This window comes from Lissotriton helveticus, chromosome 1_1 (assembly GCF_964261635.1).
Source record: "Lissotriton helveticus chromosome 1_1, aLisHel1.1, whole genome shotgun sequence".
Taxonomy (NCBI): Eukaryota; Metazoa; Chordata; class Amphibia; order Caudata; family Salamandridae; genus Lissotriton; species Lissotriton helveticus.
Window position 1 is genome coordinate 1187954470 of NC_136057.1, and position 20190 is coordinate 1187974659.

At 47.9% G+C, this 20190-nt stretch overlaps 1 long non-coding RNA gene across 1 annotated transcript in view; it reads left to right on the forward strand.

Annotated features, from left to right (window-relative positions):
* The first annotated feature begins 2339 nt into the window (after positions 1–2339).
* LOC144772435 (uncharacterized) overlaps positions 2340–20190 on the forward strand; it is a 29658-nt gene continuing 11807 nt past the window's right edge. Inside the window, exon 1 of the long non-coding RNA XR_013599743.1 lies at positions 2340–2433. This is a non-coding gene — a long non-coding RNA (uncharacterized LOC144772435). The remainder of the gene's footprint in view (positions 2434–20190) is intronic.

A 20190-nucleotide genomic window follows, 5' to 3' on the forward strand; every position in this document is an offset into this window, starting at 1 on the left:
GATCTTTCAAGACTCCTGACTGTGCCCCAATACATTCGCTCCTAATGGTGACCTTGAAAGCCTCCCAAACTGTCCCAGTGCTATCCACCCATCCCTCATTTTCCGCAAAAACATTTTTGATAGCATTGCCTATTGTAGTCCGAAAGCCGGAGTCTGTTAGGGGGGACTGATACTGCACTGGATCGGAGGTCTTTCAAACTCTGGGACATGCAACTCCAGCAGAACAGGGGAATGATCAGAGAGCATTTTTGCCAACTTATTGATTGTGACAGTCCAGGGGCAGGCTTCCTCGGATGCCAGCCAATAGTCCAGTCTGGACCAGGTTCCATGCACCGTGGAGACAAATGTACTCTCCCTGGCAGCCAGGTTCCGGAGTCTCAATATATCTCTAAGACCCTCAGCCTCCATTCATTCGGACAACACTTGTGCCACCAGCTTGCCATGCCCTGCTGCATCCTGTGAGCAGTCCAAGCTGGCATCAATGCATACATTAAAATCACCTCCCCAGAACACAACGGCGGGGGGACATGAGGAGATACACCCCCACACATCATTGAAAAAAAAGCAGGGTTATCAATGTTGGGCCCATGTACATTCACCAGTAATACAGTTGTACCTCCCAGTTTGCCCAGAGCTATAGCTACCCTGCCCTGTTCATCCACGTCAGATCTACTCAGGGTAAACGGTGTGCCTCTCTTGATTAATATCATCATGCCTCTAGAGTAAGAGGAATACGATGCCTCTACCCGCATTGCTGACCACCTAGCACCCACATTTTTTGTGGTATACTTAGTTGCGTTTCCTGGAGAAATGCGACCTGCACATCCTGCCTGTCTAAATAAGCTAAAACACTGCAAATCTTTTTTGGGTTGTTAAGTCCATGTCCATTCCATGTAAAGAACTTCACAGTACTACACAGACAAGGAGGAGACCTTTCTAACAATATAAATCTCCCTTATTACCCATATAGAGACATCATAGTAACAGAGGGACTGCAATCACTGCACCATTTCTACCATTTCCCCCCACATTTGCAAACCCACTTCAGCACCCCCAAATTGCTAAAGCCATCCAACTTAGAAAATAACAAACCCCCCCATAAACATAGCATCAAAGGAACCAAATAGGGTGCACCCATCGGGGAATGCTAGAGTGCATTCAGCCTCCATATAGTGGCAGATCTGTCCCATCGTGGCGGCATGTTATCAAAGTCAGAGGTCCATACCAGTTGGCCCAAAGTTAAATCACCCTTTATCCGAACTAATATGGACAGCGAAGGTTGGGCCCACAGCGCAGGCACCCCGAGACAAACATCATATCCACATTAATCAAAGTTTGGTAGGACATCCTCCACTCATGAGCCCACTAAGCATCTAGGCAGCAACCAAAGGTCACCACTTCTCCCTATTTGTGTACAAAACAAAGGCCAAGACTTATTGTTCCACATCATTAGGATCATTAGGGGCTTCACGTCATCGCTTTTTCAAGCTTTTTGCGTGATCCATTGCAGCTTTTGGATTGCTGAAAATCTTGGAGGCCCCATCGGGGCCAATCCTTAGGCGAGCAAGGTAAAGCATTGCATAGGGATCTCTTCCACCATCAGCAGCTTTTTGACTGGCACAAACACCCACCTGGCCCTCTACAGCAGTAGTGAAATCTGGAAAAAAACACCAATGCATTTCCTTTGTAGCTGAAGGAGCCTTTTTCTCTGGCCATATGAAGTATTGTAACCCGATCCCTATAGTTTAATAGATGAGCTATGATGAGGGGTGGTGGTGATCTAGGGTTTGGATGGGCCGCCAGTGAGTGGTCTGCATGCTCCACTATTAGCATGGGAGATAGATTGTCCTCTTTGGAAATTAACTTTGCCCGGGACCTCTTTGGAAATGAACTTTGCCCAGGGTCACTGTTGGGAGCAGGCTTGTGCTGTCATCGCGCTTGGAGCACCGAGGGGGGCCGGTGCCCGTGATTCCTGCTGTTCTTGCCGGCCAGCGCGAGGGGTTGCCTTGGGCTCTGACACTACATCTCCCAGGCTCCCTCGCGCGCACCATCCTCGTCTTCTCCAAGCGGCGGAGGCACTTAAATCCACTTGGTGCCTCCCGCGGCGCGGGACCTCTTTGGAAATGAACTTTGCCCAGGATCACTGTAGGGAGCAGGCTTGTGCTGTCATCGCGCTTGGAGCGCGGAGGGGGGCCGGTGCCCGTGATTCCTGCTGTTCTTGCCGGCCAGCGCGAGGGGTTGCCTTGGGCTCTGACACTACATCTCCCAGGCTCCCTCGCGCGGTGCGCACCATCCTCGTCATCTCCAAGCGGCGGAAGCGCTTAAATCCACTTGGCGCGTCCAGCAGCGCGGGATGCGCGCGGGCGCTGCCCGTCAAAGGCCGGAAGAGGCTGGGTTTCCAGCCAAGAGACAACCATCACACCAAGAAGTAAGGTACTGTCATTTTGTCATATTCGGTGGACTCCCTCTGAGCCTTGTGGACCAGTGTTCTACATGTCATTGCACCAAGCACCTAATACGAGCACAGTTTTGCACATAAGAGACCAAAGGCTGCTAATCCTATTTGGACTTCGTAATTTGTACCTCGTCCTTCTGCACACGTTTTATATGACATTGCATCAAGCACTTTATGCAAGCATATCTTTGCACATAAAGAGACTAAAGGCTGCTAAAACAAACTTGGACTTCGTAATTTGTACTTTGCTCTTTGCACACGATTAGTTTATTCTTGGACTTTTTGATATCATTTACATTTTTTTTTTAACCAGTGGTTATTAGGGCTTCCATACCTTCAGGTTTTTGTGCATTTTTTTTTGTTTAAAATATTTTATTGAACAAAAGCAGAGGTAGTGTTTAGCAAACAGTCATGAGTTACAGTCTTGACATAGAATACGCACTTTTTCAGCAATGCACCACAGACACGATTACAATGGTGGACCGGGTCTAGCCATTGCCATGTCAGTTGAAGGGGAAGTACACAGTTCACCTCTATAAACATTCCAATGACCCCATTTCTTATCCCAAACACCAAGACACCCCCTGATCTTGTAGACCGTTTTTCTCGGACAACATACACACATCCATAGCGGCAACCCACCTAATCAAGAGCGGGTTGGATGGCGAGCCCCATTGCATAGCTATTTCACGTTTCAATAAGAGAAAACCCGAGCCGCCCACTGCTGTTCCATCGCAGTTACATCATTGGGGTCCCATACATTGAGGAGTTCGCATTTAGGAGTCAGAGGGACGGGCTTTCCTAGAGCATCGGTCATTTTCTGAGTGGCGCGCTCCCAAAGGTCTTGAATCACCGGGCACTCCCAAAGAATGTGGTAGAAGGTACCAATCTGACCGCAGTTACGGAGACAAAGGTCAGTTGGGCGTCTACCGATTCTGGCCAGAAGGGGAGCGGACATGTATGTTCTATTCAATATCTTTAATTGTATAAGTCTAAATCTGTGATTGATAGCTGATTCGCGCGGTGACATCAATGCCGCCTGCCACTCAGCCTCATCCAAGATTCCGACGTCGGTCTGCCATTTACCTCGCAAAAGGTGGAAGGTGTTTGGCATGTTATTACATAATTTACAGTAGGTGTAGGATATCGCTTTGGCCTGGAGGGGTTCTGACAGGAGTTTGTCCTTGAGGGGCAAGGATTGTGGAAGAGAAGAGAGGTCAGGGACGTTGATGAGTATGGCATATTTGATTTGGAGGTAGCGGAAGGCCTCAGATTGGGCTAAGTCATGTGTCTTCTGGAGCTCTTCGAATGTCAGTAATCTGCCCTTGTGAAGCATGTCACCTATGGTGGAGATGCCAATTGTGTCCCACTTATCGAAGCCCCGATAGTGACAGAGGGAGCCCAGCTTATGTGAAGTCCAGAGTGGGGTGGATAATGTGAGGGTGTTAGCCCACCGAGTTGCTTGTTCGCACGGTGCCAGATTGTTATTGTGTGGGACATCGGGCCTATATATCGGGCGCAAGAGTGTTTGCCATACAGAGCCTCAAGATATCCCCCGCGGCCTGCTTGCTACTTCTCTAGGTGAAAAGCAGGGTTCGTGGGTGAACCATAAATCCATGAGTTAGTGGCGATCAATTCAGTAGCCCAATAGTAAAGTCGAACATTTGGTAGGGCAATACCTCCATCGTACCACCCCTGTGTAAGTGAAAGGAGAGCAATGCGGGGAGAACCGCCGTCCCATAAGAGGAGGCAGAGGTCTCCTTCGAGTGTGCCGAAATAGGAGTCGGCTATGGGAAATGGACAATTTTGCAGGGCATACAAAAATCGAGGGAGTGCGAGCATTTTAAATAGGGCCGCTCTGCCTGGGAGAGAGAGAGAGGAAGTGATCTCTAATGGGAGATGTCGCTATGGAGTCTTTGAAGTGGGCCTTTTAGATTGCGGTCGTAAAATATTTTTGGGTCTGGAGTGATAAAGATTCCGAGATATTTGAAACCGTCCAGGGCGATTTTAATTGAGTAGCTTCGTGGGAGGGGGAGGGGGTGGGCCGTGTAGTACGTACAGTATTGATTTGGATCAATTGATGGGGAAGCCCGAGTATTTGCCAAAGTCAGTGATGACGTGTAGCAGACTGTTAGGAGAGGATTTGGGGTAGGAGACGTAGACGAGGATGTCGTCTGCGTATAACGAGATCTTGTCAACCGTATCGGCATTCCATCGGAGGCCGCGGATGGAAATGTCAGTTCTGATCCAATGAGCCAGAGGTTCAAGGGTAAGTGCGAACAACAAAGGGGACAGAGGGCATCCCTGTCTTGTACCTCTATGCAAGGGAAATCGCCTGGATGTATATCCTTTAACATAAACTTGACCCCAGAGATCAGTGTGCAGGAGTCGGATCCACTGAATGAATTTGGGACCGAAACCATAGCGGAGTAGGACCTCGAAAAGGTATGACCATTCTATAGAATCAAAGGCAAGTGTAGCGTCAAGGGAGAGGATAGCTGCGTCCTCTTGAAGATGCGGTATCCTGCTCATTACGTTATGAACCCGTCGGAGGTTAAGCGCCGTATTACGGCCTGGCAAGAAGCCCGACTGATCCTCATGTATCAGGGCGGGGAGGACTGTCATAAGTCGGGTAGCGAGGAGTTTCGCTAGGACTTTCACCTCGGAGTTGATAAGAGAAATTGGTCGGTAGGAACTGCAATCATTAGCCGGTTTGTTAGGTTTACGAACGACCACTATTGATGCCAACCGTTGGTCCAGCGGGAGCCATCCTACATCTCGGCTCTCCTCAAACATTGCTTTAAGGTGTGGGGGGATCTCACCTGCCATGCCCTTTAGAAACTCGATAGGGACACCGTTGGGGCCCATGGCTTTACCTGATTGCACGGCGAACAAGGCATTGCCAACCTTCTCTGCTGGGAGGTCTGCCTCCAATTCCTGCACTTCAGATTCGGAAAGAGTGGGAAGTCTCATCTCGGCCAGGAGTAGTTTAGATTCTTCAGCGCTGTAATGTGCTCTGGCTGTGTAGACACCTTCTAGGTGGGTGGCAAAGGCCTCTGCTATTTCACCCGGGTCCGTGACAGTAGAGTGGTCTGGTACGGTCATCTCTGGGATCCATCGAGATCCCTGCTCTCGTTTTTTGAGCCATGCCAGCAGTTTACCTGCCCTGTCCCCCAATTCATAAACACGATGGCGGGTCTTCAAGAGCTTGGCTTATGCTTTCTCAAGAGCCAATGCTTTGTATTCTAGTTGTTTCGTGCGGAGGCGAGTCGCCGTTTCGTCTGTGGGGTTTGCATTGTGGAGGGATTCCAGGTGGGTCAGGTCTATTTCAACCTGAATTAGATGTTCACTCTGTTTATGGATGTAGCCTGTTTTGAGAGCTAACGCCTTACCCTTAATTACTGCCTTGTACGCCTCCCATATAGTTATGGTCGATTTCACGGAGCCCACATTTTCCGCGAAGTAGTATTCTGTATGTTCCAACAGGCAGTCTTTTATGTCAGGGATTTTTAGGAGCCAGGGTGTTATGATTATGGGGCCACGAGATCTCTGGCGGTAATGTGTGAATTCCACAGTAAGGGGGGAGTGGTCAAAGATTCCCCTAGGGAGCCCTTCGGGGTGGCGAAAAAACTCCAGATCGGTGGTAGGAGTGAACAGATAATCTATACGAGAGCTACTGTTGTGGGCGTTTGAGTAGTGTGTGAAGTTTGAGGTAGTCGGGTGGGACGAGCGCCACAGGTCTTCAAGCCCCATTGTCTGTGTGAAGTTAGATAGATCTGAGCTCGGCTTGTGCGATGTGCGCTGGGGGTGTCGATCTTGGGCGTCATTCATTGTCATGTAGAAATCACCCCCGATAAGCAAGGGTCCTTGTGGGAGATCTAGGTTTTTGTGCATTTTTAACTATTTATTATGTGATAGAACATTGTGTTAACAGGATCGAGGGGCCGACAAAGTGCTGAATTGTGCTTGTAGGAGTAACAACATAATAATGGGGAAAAGAAAGCAAGCTGCAAGTCACAATCTGAAAGCCCCGAGTAAACATAGGAAAGTTAACATGTCCTCATTGGACTATCTAACTGGGGCTGTCGGCGACATTGAGAGGCAGATTATTTCAGTGGAAGAAAAAATAACTAATGACTATGCAACTTCGCCCCCACAACATCAGGCTGTGGCTATTAAAGCGATGTATGAAACCAGCCCGACAGAGAGTATAGATATACTGGTCAAAGATAGCCGCGCTAAAATTAACAATGGGTGTGTTCAGATAATTGATGAAGATCTTTCAGCTGATGTGGTCGAAGCAATAGAGCCACCCCCAAGGAAAACTGGTTGCAATCCGCCCAAAGGAGTGGCAACGTCCAATAAATCTGGAAACTTAGGGGGTCATTAGGATGACGGGCGGACAAAGGGTTTGGGACCGCCCGCCATAAGGGCGGGGGTCCCGGGGGTGGCATTAGGATGTGCCCGCCACTGTGGCAGGCGCATCCTACATTTCTAGCATTGTGGCGGGCGGTGCTCTCTGCACCGCCTGCCAGAATCCTAGAAATGTTTTTCAGCATTTGCATAGACAAAGCGGCAGGCACCGCACAGTGCCTGCCGCTTTGTTCATGCAAATGAAGGAGGGTACCACAGGTACCCCCCATGTGGAATTCCCACCCCTCTTTCACTCTGGGGGCCCGCAAGGGGCCCCCAGAGTGAAGACCGCATGCCTTTCCGTGGCAGCGAAGGCATCTGCCAAAGCCCATTGTAATATGGCTGGCTATGTCTAATAGACACCGTCACCATATTAAACATTTTCCGCCCCGGTCGCAAGGCGACCGGGGCGGAAAACTTGCCGGCGGTGTTTCTCTCCACTGCGGTCCCCCCGCCATTGTAATATGGCGGGGGGGAATTCAGGGAAGGATGTCGGGTGGATTGCCCCCGCCAGGCTGGCGGTGGCTACCGCCAGCCTGGCGGGGGCAATCCGCCCGACATCCTAATGACCCCCTTAGTCTTGATACACCCAGTACCATCTACCATTCCTAGATTTAATAAGCCCCGACAAAAAAGCTGCATTGCCAACCTTCTCTGCTGGGAGGTCTGCCTCCAATTCCTGCACTTCAGATTCGGAAAGAGTGGGAAGTCTCATCTCGGCCAGGAGTAGTTTAGATTCTTCAGCGCTGTAATGTGCTCTGGCTGTGTAGACACCTTCTAGGTGGGTGGCAAAGGCCTCTGCTATTTCACCCGGGTCCGTGACAGTAGAGTGGTCTGGTACGGTCATCTCTGGGATCCATCGAGATCCCTGCTCTCGTTTTTTGAGCCATGCCAGCAGTTTACCTGCCCTGTCCCCCAATTCATAAACACGATGGCGGGTCTTCAAGAGCTTGGCTTATGCTTTCTCAAGAGCCAATGCTTTGTATTCTAGTTGTTTCGTGCGGAGGCGAGTCGCCGTTTCGTCTGTGGGGTTTGCATTGTGGAGGGATTCCAGGTGGGTCAGGTCTATTTCAACCTGAATTAGATGTTCACTCTGTTTATGGATGTAGCCTGTTTTGAGAGCTAACGCCTTACCCTTAATTACTGCCTTGTACGCCTCCCATATAGTTATGGTCGATTTCACGGAGCCCACATTTTCCGCGAAGTAGTATTCTGTATGTTCCAACAGGCAGTCTTTTATGTCAGGGATTTTTAGGAGCCAGGGTGTTATGATTATGGGGCCACGAGATCTCTGGCGGTAATGTGTGAATTCCACAGTAAGGGGGGAGTGGTCAAAGATTCCCCTAGGGAGCCCTTCGGGGTGGCGAAAAAACTCCAGATCGGTGGTAGGAGTGAACAGATAATCTATACGAGAGCTACTGTTGTGGGCGTTTGAGTAGTGTGTGAAGTTTGAGGTAGTCGGGTGGGACGAGCGCCACAGGTCTTCAAGCCCCATTGTCTGTGTGAAGTTAGATAGATCTGAGCTCGGCTTGTGCGATGTGCGCTGGGGGTGTCGATCTTGGGCGTCATTCATTGTCATGTAGAAATCACCCCCGATAAGCAAGGGTCCTTGTGGGAGATCTAGGTTTTTGTGCATTTTTAACTATTTATTATGTGATAGAACATTGTGTTAACAGGATCGAGGGGCCGACAAAGTGCTGAATTGTGCTTGTAGGAGTAACAACATAATAATGGGGAAAAGAAAGCAAGCTGCAAGTCACAATCTGAAAGCCCCGAGTAAACATAGGAAAGTTAACATGTCCTCATTGGACTATCTAACTGGGGCTGTCGGCGACATTGAGAGGCAGATTATTTCAGTGGAAGAAAAAATAACTAATGACTATGCAACTTCGCCCCCACAACATCAGGCTGTGGCTATTAAAGCGATGTATGAAACCAGCCCGACAGAGAGTATAGATATACTGGTCAAAGATAGCCGCGCTAAAATTAACAATGGGTGTGTTCAGATAATTGATGAAGATCTTTCAGCTGATGTGGTCGAAGCAATAGAGCCACCCCCAAGGAAAACTGGTTGCAATCCGCCCAAAGGAGTGGCAACGTCCAATAAATCTGGAAACTTAGGGGGTCATTAGGATGACGGGCGGACAAAGGGTTTGGGACCGCCCGCCATAAGGGCGGGGGTCTCGGGGGTGGCATTAGGATGTGCCCGCCACTGTGGCAGGCGCATCCTACATTTCTAGCATTGTGGCGGGCGGTGCTCTCTGCACCGCCTGCCAGAATCCTAGAAATGTTTTTCAGCATTTGCATAGACAAAGCGGCAGGCACCGCACAGTGCCTGCCGCTTTGTTCATGCAAATGAAGGAGGGTACCACAGGTACCCCCCATGTGGAATTCCCACCCCTCTTTCACTCTGGGGGCCCGCAAGGGGCCCCCAGAGTGAAGACCGCATGCCTTTCCGTGGCAGCGAAGGCATCTGCCAAAGCCCATTGTAATATGGCTGGCTATGTCTAATAGACACCGTCACCATATTAAACATTTTCCGCCCCGGTCGCAAGGCGACCGGGGCGGAAAACTTGCCGGCGGTGTTTCTCTCCACTGCGGTCCCCCCGCCATTGTAATATGGCGGGGGGGAATTCAGGGAAGGATGTCGGGTGGATTGCCCCCGCCAGGCTGGCGGTGGCTACCGCCAGCCTGGCGGGGGCAATCCGCCCGACATCCTAATGACCCCCTTAGTCTTGATACACCCAGTACCATCTACCATTCCTAGATTTAATAAGCCCCGACAAAAAAGCTGCATGTAAAAACACAGGGGGGTAGGAATAAAACACCGAGGGATACGGGTACCTAAATGGGGAGAAAAACAGCTACCACATTCCCTTGCGAGACAGCAGAAGTGCTACAAGCAATAAAACATCTTGAAGTGTCTATGCTATTATCAATCAATTCTTTAACCTGTAGGCTGGACAAAATCGAAGCCAATGTAGGAAAACTCCTCCGAGATCTCCAGACAAACAAAACAGATAGGGATGTGCAAAATAAGAAATCTTTGGGGAATAGCGTGCAACCTGAGATGAGTAATACTATCACGATTTCCCCAGAAAAAAGGAAAATTCGAAAGACACAATGTTCATTGTGAACAACAAGTCACTGCATATACCCCCTGGGGGAATAAATATACACTGAGGGAAGAGGGACCCACCTCTAAGACACTAGGATGGGAGGGCCAGACTACAGGGGCCGAGCCTGGGGATGGTACTAATAGCTACAGGCAGGCAAACAGCGTTGGTGGGATGCCTGATAATGCCCAAACACTCAATCTCCCCCCTGCGGCAACACCTTACACTATCATCTTAGCAAATGTCCCTAAATTATCATCTCATATCGAAGAAACCTGGCCTGCTCTGAGGAATAAAACAATTAATTGCCAGGGCAGTAGGACAGGCCTAACAAACGCCCTCTTTAAAGACTTTAAAATGGTGAGGAGGGTGGCCTAGGAGGGTAAACGTGATAAAGCCCATAAAGGTGATTGCATAGTATTGTCCCTAGGAGTACCGTCCCTAGCTAGAGAAGTACTAAGCAGAATATACAAAGCAAACTTATCTGATACCAGCATTCAAGTATACCCCCTGGGGTATTTTTATCCACCCCAAAACCCTAAAATCCTGGCTAACTTAGATAGGACAGGTTGGAGACAGTGGGAAACAGATTATTCAGTTCCCACGTCAAATAGATTTGGCCCCCTTAGCTCTTTGGACGGGATTGACTGATATCAAACCATAAGGGATGGCGATAAACCTGGGCCCATAGTACAACCTGATATTGAGGGTAACAAGATCACACAGGTAGGAGATAAAGCGGACGCAGTTGAACACAATCTAGCTATTAGCAGCGTCCCACGGTCTCCCCATGAGAACACGGCTAATAAGATAGTACAGCCAAGAGTTAACGAGGTGGATGTAGAAAACAACTTAAGCCACAGTAGTGGTGCTCAGCCCCTTAAAGATAACCCGGAAGGTGTACTCAGAATTCTGTTTTGGAACGTGGCGGGCCTAAAAAACAAGTCGGGGGATCAGGCTTGGTTAACCTACATTGATAAATTTGATGTTCTGTGTCTTCAAGAGACCTGGTCAACTGAAACCATCCACTTAAATGGGTTTAAAACTTTTCATACACCTGCGATACATTCCCCTAGTGGTAGGCCAAAAGGTGGATTATGTATATATATTCTGAACCGACTGGCCACACAAAAGTGTGCGATGGTAAATTCAGAAATATTCTATCAAACAGTGTTAGTCCAGACGGATATTAACAATGCCTTGTTTCTTGTAAACGTTTATAATAATATCGAACCAGAACTCTTAGGATCAATCTTAGGAAAACTAAGTAGAGATATGGCCAAGTCCTCTCCAAATCTTAACGTTGAGACAATAACCATTTGGGGGGGGGGATTTTAACACCTACCTGTGCTCACGGGCAGGTGACGGAAAGTGCGGGTTAACCTTATATGATGCCGATCCTTCATTTCATTTTCAACACACCGCCAAGGGTGACCAGTTTAACGAGGCCATGTTTAAACATGACCTGGGTTTTTCTAATCCCCTGAGTTCCCCTACTGTAAAGTTTGAAAATTCCTTCCTTGGTAGAGGTACGCAATCACTCATAGATTATATCATCATTCCAAATCGGTACCCGAGACTTGTGAAGGCTTTTTCCACCCATCAAAATGTAATGAGTGACCACCGGGTTATCAGTGTGAGTATAACCATTCCAAGCAGGAATTGTAGCAAAATTGCCAATAAGATAGCATGGGTCCGAGATATAACGCTTGGGAAAAAAAATAGATATACCATCCGTTGGGAAAATCGGGATTGCTCAGAACTGGGTAACGTAATTATAGCTAAAGCTCTTGACCCCATTTTAAAATGTCTAAGTGATAGCTCGACACATGACAACATTTTATTAGCTTTTCAAGACATTACTGAGGTGATTAAAACTACCCTCTTCAAAGAAACCAAGCGTTCCCAAAATGGTAAAAAAGTATGGTTGGATAGAAATTGCTCTAATAGTTATAGCAGATTGAAAAAGGCATTGCACTGCGAAGCTAGAGATATGGTCATCATTAGGGAATGCAGGAAACGATATAAGGCAGCCCAAAAAAATTGGTTGATAGAACTAAAGAATAGAGCCTGGGAAGACCTGATTGAGGCTGCAGAGTCTAAAGATACCATGAAATTTTGGGCCACCGTAAATGCACCTTTCCTTGCCAACAAAATAGACGAACCTACAATTGAGCTGGCAATTGAAGAACAGACATGGATTAACTTTTTCTCTACTGTCTACTCAAGTCATAATTCATATGAGCCCATCCTTGAGAGACTGGAAACAGAGACTATCTAAAAGCCCTTTTCTCCCGTTAAACTTGATATCGCAATTGAAGATGTAATTATGGCAGTAAATGCAAGCAAGAGTGGCAAGGCCGCCGGTCCTGATGGGATCCCCATCGATTTATTTAAATCCAATCTCGAGGTATGGGGCCCGATTTTAACAAGAGTTTTAAAAGCGTGTTGCACAAGAGGTTTTATTTCAACATGGTCGGAATCTATCATCGTACCTATTTTCAAAAAGGGCGATCGAGAGAATCCCGCCTCCTATCGCCCGATTTCCCTCCTGGACTCTTTGATGAAAGTTTCGGGCAGAATTATTTAAGAAAAATTACAGGGATGGACCGAAGATAATAACATTTTAAGTGAAGTTCAATATGGTTTTAGAGTTGGATTGGGCACTAATGAACAGATTTTGAATTTAAGTATTTTAATCGATAAATATGTTAGAGTAAAGAGCGGTAATTTTTATTTGGCCTTTCAGGACCTTTCAGCGGCCTTCGATTGTGTAGTCCATGAGAAACTATGGGGGATTTTAAAAGATATGAAAGTTGACTCCGTTTTAATACAATATTTAAAACAGCTATACACAGGAGCCACAGCAAAGGTCCGATACGGTACTGAGGGCGAGTGCACCGCGAGTGGTATAAGGCAGGGCTGTGTATTGGCACCTCTCCTGTTCTCATTATACACCAACGCACTAGAACAGGAGATGGTGTCAAACACCAGGGACCCACCAACAGTAAATTTCCGCCCAATTGCTTCCCTCCTGTATGCGGACGATGCCGTCCTCATGTCCCGTACACAAATAGGACTACAAAGGGCCCTCTGTTTTTATACAAGTTTTATGGCCAATCTTGGATTTAAACTGAATGCAAATAAAAGCTTTGTGATGTCATGTGGTTACAGTAGAAAGAAGACCAGAACCTTTCAGGCGGGGGTGGGAGGGAAAGGTGGAGACTACCCCCGCCTTTAGCTATCTGGGAGAGCTTTTTGATAAATCTGGCTCTTGGTTACCAGCCGTTAAGGCCAGGTCCCTGCTTTTCATGAAATCTATTGCAGCACTTTTTAATTTCTCTAAGAAATTAGGGAAAAAGGCCACCGGATATAGTACTAAAAATATATCATGCACGTTGTGTGAGTACTGCAATTTATGGGGCAGGTATTTGGGGTTTTCAAGACTGCAGTGTTATTCAACGAATTGAAAATACATTTTTGAGATCTTTGCTAAGTCTCCCAAATAGTACCCCTGTTTTTAACTGCCTTTCAGAAATGGGGGTCACACATATCTCTGATTTGATTAAGGCACAACCATTATTGTTATGGCACAGAATTTGGACCACCGTGAATGCAAGACTAAACAGAGAAATTATTCAGGACTCGATGAGGTTGGATAAATCTTGTAAAATACCATGGCTAAAATACGTGGGAGATTTCATGCAGGATATTGGCCACTCAGAATACTATTCCAAGCCCGACTGCATGAACGATATAAAATGTAAAGATTTTAAAAAAGTGGTTATGCAGCATCTAGACGAAATCAGATTAGCATCTGAGCCAAAGAAGCAAATGGTGATTAGCCACCAACTGACCCTGACAACTGTTTATATACAACCTTATTTGCTGTGTGTACAGGGCAGATATGACAGATATCTTTTGACAAGATTCAGGTTTGGGATTTTCCACCATTTAATTTCATATTCAACCGTAAACGACTGGTCAAGAGTATTATGCAAATGCCCATGTGACGATGTATCCGGACAAAGCACCATGCACGTAGTTTGATTCTGTAAATTATATAACAAAGAGAGGAGAAGATGGCTAATACCCTTATTAAAGCGGGGCGGATGGAAACAATGCCGCCCTGCCTTTATTTATTTACAGATGCTTGAAAATTATTACTGCATTGGGTCAATGGTGAGATTCCTAAAGAATGTTGTGAGGACTAGAAAAGCAGTTAACTACTGAATCAAGGGACACCTGATCAGAGCTATAAGATAAATGGAATAATGAAATGTATAGAATGCAAATGTATTATTGGATCATGTGTATGCTTTTATGATTTTCAACAATTTTAAAATCGAATAAAGCTTATTTTGAATTTGAATTTGAATTCGATTGTCCACACCAAATATGTCTTTTAGCATTGCCTCCACAAAGATCTCCATTTACCAGTGTTGGTCGATTCCGGCAGCCCAGTGATTCTAAGGTTGTTTCTCCTAGATCTCACTTCCGAATCCTCATTCTTTGCCTGTATGACCGCCAACACTTTCTCCATATTTAGGGTTTTATTGGGGACGGTATGCAGTTCATCCTCCGCTTTTGAGACCCTCTGCTCAACCTCCCCCTGGCTGGTGCCCTGTTTGTCCAGCTTCATGGCCATATGATCCATCCATAGATTCAGGGCATCAATCTTGCCATCGATCGACTGGAGGCTGTGCTACATCGCAATGAGCATGTCCTCAAGAGAAGGGGGGGCAACTTCCGCTGAGGCATCCGCCTCAGAGTCCGAAGCGTGCTTTGATAGTGATCTTCCCGGTTTTCACATCTCAAATGAGAGTTGGGGTTGCGATTTGTCGGCTTTGCCCATGTTTAATACCTCTCGTATGGCGCAGTCTGACTCCACTCACCACCGTCCAGTCAGTTGTGCCCACACCGCTGGTTTGGCAAAAAACACAGGTGGGCTCTATGTGATGGCACCACAGTCCCGGCTCAGACCCATCGTACTGTCATGCTGCCACAATCCTCATCCAGCAGACTAAGCCAACCGCAGTGCGAAGCACAGCGACACAGCGATGGGGTACCACCCTGAGCCCCTACCAAGCAATCGCCCCAGGTAAGTGACAGACTCACTAGAGCCTCCACAGCAATGGTGTGCACCACTTCTATTCCAGCAAATAATATGGCCCCCTTAGAGCACCCTCGCAATAGCAATCAGCCGCCGAGACTTTAGTTCAGCACATCCAGTGCTCAAAGTTCAGTTGCGGCGGGCGCTTGGTCCCTTTGCAGCTGCAGGCCTCAGGAAAGTGCTGTTTTCGGTGGGGAAGGCCCAGTTTCACAGGCCTCAGCACGGCAGCCAGTTCCATGCACTACACCGCCTCCCCGTTGCAGCCGGCACCACCCAGGGAGAGAGTCACCGCCTACAAGGCGTATCCTTAGTCTGGCTTCAGATCACCGCTCGCCCACACAGCGGCGGTGCTGCGGGTCCCACAACACTGTCCCAGCCCGCTTCCTCTTCAATATGGTCCTTGCAGGCCAGAGAGGCCTCTATTCAGTGATTTGGCTGCTGTGGAGCAGTCAGACAGGCGTAGCTCCCCTCCAGTCACCGATCAGACCCAACAGGCGAGGCAGCCAACCCGCCGCACATGCGGGCACGCCTAGCCCAGCAAGATCTCACCTGCAGATAAGAGCGACCGCCCCACACCGTCGCTGGTTGCCATGTTGATATTCAGGGCCGCCCAGCCAGCCAACAGAATCACGGCCGGGGAAAGCTTTATCAGAGCCAGCAATTGTCACACGCTAATCCGGGGCCCCTTAGTTGTCAATACGTCTCCTTTTTGCCAAACTTTTCTGCCTCTTTATGCAGATTATTGGTCGGAATACAGATCAGCCGGCAGAGCTGAATTAATGCGCAGCCATCTTGCTGTGTGCCCTCTAGCGCCCCCACCCCGACTTTTTTGCTTTCTGACCTCATGTTTTGCTGACCTAATTTTTGCTGGCTTTAGGATTCTTTGCAATTTACAACTGCTGTCCATGGCAACGTGCAGTTGCTCTTTCCCTAAAACAAGGTAACATTAGCTTATTCACAATTGGCATATTTAATTTACTTATACATTCCTTGTAAAGTGCACTAAATGTTCCCAGGGCCTGTAAATTAAATACTACTAGTGGGCCGCAGTACTGATTGTGCCTCCCAATTCACTCACCCTTTAAATATGTCTCAGGCCTGCCATTGCCAAGCCTGTGTGAGCAGTTTAAATTGCCATGTCAACCTGGCAAGATAACCCACTTGCCAAGCCAAAACCTTCCTTTATAATACATATAAGTCACCCCTATGATATGACCCTAGACAACCCAAAGGGCAGGGTGCAGTGTATTTAACAAGTTGGACATGTACTTTTAAGTTTTATATTTCCTGGTAGCGAAACACTAGTAAATTATTTTTTCACTACTGCAAGGCCCATCTATCCAATTGGTTAACATTGGGATTACCTCATTATATCTTATAAGTGGAATTTCCAACTGGGACAAGATAGATATTTGGAGGTTTGTTTCTGGATTCACAATTTAAAATCACAACTTATGATAAAGTTGGATTTTAAAGCGTAAGTCTGATAATGTCACTCTTATAGAAAGTTGGCATTTTCTTACTTTAACCATCCTGTCACTGTGCCTGAGTCTGAATACACGTCTGGGTGAGTGACAGCTGGGCTTTGTATATTCCCTCTAGAAAGTCACACACAAAGGGAGCTGAGGTGTGCCTGATGGGACATTCACTTCCAGATGGCCCATCACCAGGCTGCTGTGTATTTCTGGGCTGGGTGGGAGGGAGGGAGGAACTGCCACTTGCACTTGAAATGGGCTGTGCCTGTCCACACACAAAGAGCTGCATACACCCCTGTAGTGAGCCTGAGGCCAAGACAGGAGGGGCAGGGACCTGCATTTCAAAGGACTCTCTTTGAAGCCTCCCCACTTCAAAGGCACAACTGGCTTTAAATGTTGGACCCCTGACACCACCAACTCAGTACACTTCTGGACTGGAGGACACTCTGCCAAGAAGGACTGCAGTGCACCTGAAAGGACTTTGCTGCACTTGTGCTCTGCTGTACCTGCCTTGCTGCCTGCTGCCCTCCTTGCTTGATAGTGAAAAGGACTGGACCTGAATCTCTACATTTATTATTATTATTATTATTATTATTAACGAATTTTGTACCGCGCACGGTTACCCAGGGGCATCCCAGCGCATATAGAGACCTAGAGCAAGCTGCTAATACAGAGCAGAAAGAGCTACACTTATTCTGGAAATAAGTAAGTTTTCAGAAGTTTCCGGAACCTAAGAAGATTTGGTTCAGAACGTAGTGAGAATGGGAGGGAGTTCCAGGCGCGCGCTGTATGGATGGAAAAACTCCTGCCACCTGAACGGGCTCTCCTAATTCTCTTTATCTGAAGGAGGTGTTTGTTGTCAGAGCGTAGAGCTCTTGTGGGCTTGTAGGGCCGAATCATGTCCTTCAGAATGGCTGGTCCTTTCCCCTGTATGCTCTTGTGGGCAATGCAGAGAGCCTTGAAGGTCACTCTCTCTCTGACAGGAAGCCAGTGTAGTGCTTTTAAAGCAGGCCTGGCTGACTGCCTGGCCGGAACGTTCCGCAGCAGCCTTGCTGCCGCGTTCTGCACTTGTTGCAGGATCTTGAACGTTGACTCCGGGGCTCCGAGAAAGAGTGCATTACTGTAGTCCAGGCGTGAGATGATTAGACCTTGGACTAACAGCTTCCGGGAGAGTTCTGGTAACAGGGGGAGAACCTTACGGGCCGACCGGAGCATTCCATAACACACGCCAGCGATCTTCTTGGCGTGTGTCCTAAAGGACAAATCCGGCTCCAGCCAGACCCCCAGGCTCTTAATCTCCTTTTTTGGGTCAGGCGGGGTGCCCATACAATTGGGCCAGCGGCTCGGCGAGAGGGCAAAACTTGACTGGCCCAAGATCATCAGCTCAGTTTTTGAGCCGTTCAATTTGAGCGATGACCTGGTCATCCAGTCAAACACCTCTCTCAAGCATGAATGGAGCGTCTCGGGCTGTTTCTCCAGCTGTGTCAGACCCACCACTAGCTGGGTGTCATCCGCATAGCTTATGATCTTAAAGCCAAACGGAGACACCACACCCTCCAGGGGTGCCATATACACGTTAAATAACGTGGGGCTCAAGGATGAGCCCTGGGGCACCCCGCAATGAAGTGGGAGGGGAGGAGATTTTGCGTTTCCTTCCCAAACCTCAAAGGTACGCCCCTACAGAAAAGAGGCCAACCATTCCAGGGCCACTCCTGTGACACCCGACTCAGCTAGACGTTGTATCAGCACTCCATGATTGACGGTATTGAAGGCCGCACTAAGGTCCAGGAGGATCACTGCCACTGACCCCCCTGCGTCCAAAGTGCTTCTGGCCTCCTCTACCACTGCTAGCAGAGCTGTGTCAGTTCCATGACCCGGTCGGAATCCCGTCTGGGAGTCCCTCAACCGGCCATTCTCCTCGAGAAAGTTGGATAGCTGACGGTTTACCAACCTCTCGGCAACCTTACTAACCCCTGGTAGCAAGGTAGCATTTCTAGAACCAAGTGAGTTCAAGGTCTTGCTGGCTTACCTTCTGTTCTGAACTCTTTGGGACATCAAAGACTTCCTTTCAATCTGTTACAACCTCTGGACTCTGTCAACTGTAGGTTCTGCCCTGCAAAGTGGTGCCAATCCAGTCCTGGGCCCTTGGAGGTGGTTTTTCTGCCTGTTTCTGTAAAATCCACACAGTGCTGACTGTGTGCCGGTTGGAACCGGCGCATTCTCTTTGACTCGACACATTGCTGCTTCAAGGAAACCACAGTGCCGACAGTGCGGCAAACAGCAATACTTCGCCTTCATCGAGTTGGTGATGCTCTCGGTGTTGGATGAGCTCAGGGACATGGCTGACAGTAGGAAACCGAGTGCCCTGATACTTTTAGACCTATCAGCGGCATTCGACACTGTCAGCCATGATCTGCTCCTGGACAGACTGGCGAGGTTTGGAATAAATGACACAGCCTATAAATGGCTAGGGTCCTTTTTGACAGGGAGGCAGCAGAGGATCCAACTGGGAGAGGAGATTTCGGAGGTGGGCAGTGTGAACTGTGGGGTTCCGCAGGGCTCTGCGTTATCACCGCTACTTTTTAACCTTTACCTGCAACTCCTTATCGAGTCCTTAGTACAGATGGGTTGTCGGGTGTTCAACTACGCTGACGACACCCAACTGCTATTTAGCATTGAGAACTCCAAAGGAGCACAGTTACATATGCAGGAGGCTCTTAGGTATACAGTCAGCTGGATGAGTGACAATCTGCTGAAAATTAACCCAGAGAAGACGGAGGTTCTGGTGGTGTCAACTGGCATTTCACCATGGGGAGATCTGTTTTGGCCAAGAGATCTTGGGCCCACGCCAACACCAGTGCCAAATGTGAAAAGTCTGGGTATAAAAATTGACAAGGACTTGTCAATGACCACCCAGATTGCTGCTGTCGTAGTAACCTGCATTGGCCTAATCAGGCAATTGCGTAGATTAGTCCCTCTTCTATCCGAATCTATGCTTCGGACGGTGGTTTCGGCCACTATACTATCAAGATTGGACTATGGCAATGCCCTCTATTTAGGCCTACCAAAGAACTTGATTAGTAGATTGCAGGTTGTACTGAACGACGCTGCACGTCTAATCTTCAAACTTCCGAGAAGATCTCATGCATCCCCTCTATTGTTTAAGCATCATTGGCTCCCTGTGAAACAGAGGGTAGAATTCAAGAGCCTGTGCATTGCACATAAGGCAATACATGGGCAGGCTCCTGTCTATATCAAGGATCGTCTAATGCCTTACAACCCGAAACGATCTTTAAGATCGTCGGATGCTCAGCTGCTGACTTGTCCTCGGTTTAAAATGGCCACAAAAGGTGGAAGGTCTTTTTCCATACTTACTCCACTGTTATGGAATAAGTTGCCAGTTTCCTTACGCAAAGAGCCTAACCTTCTTTGCTTTAGAAAACAGTTGAAAACTATCCTGTTTAGGGAGGCTTTTGGATCCACAGGTTAACTTGTATAATACTTCTTCTTTTCTGCTAGTAAGAATATTGTGTGTTTCTTTTGGTCTGGAGCGCCTCGAGACCTGTTGGTGAGTTGGCGCTATATAAACCAAAGTAACATAACATAACATAACATAAC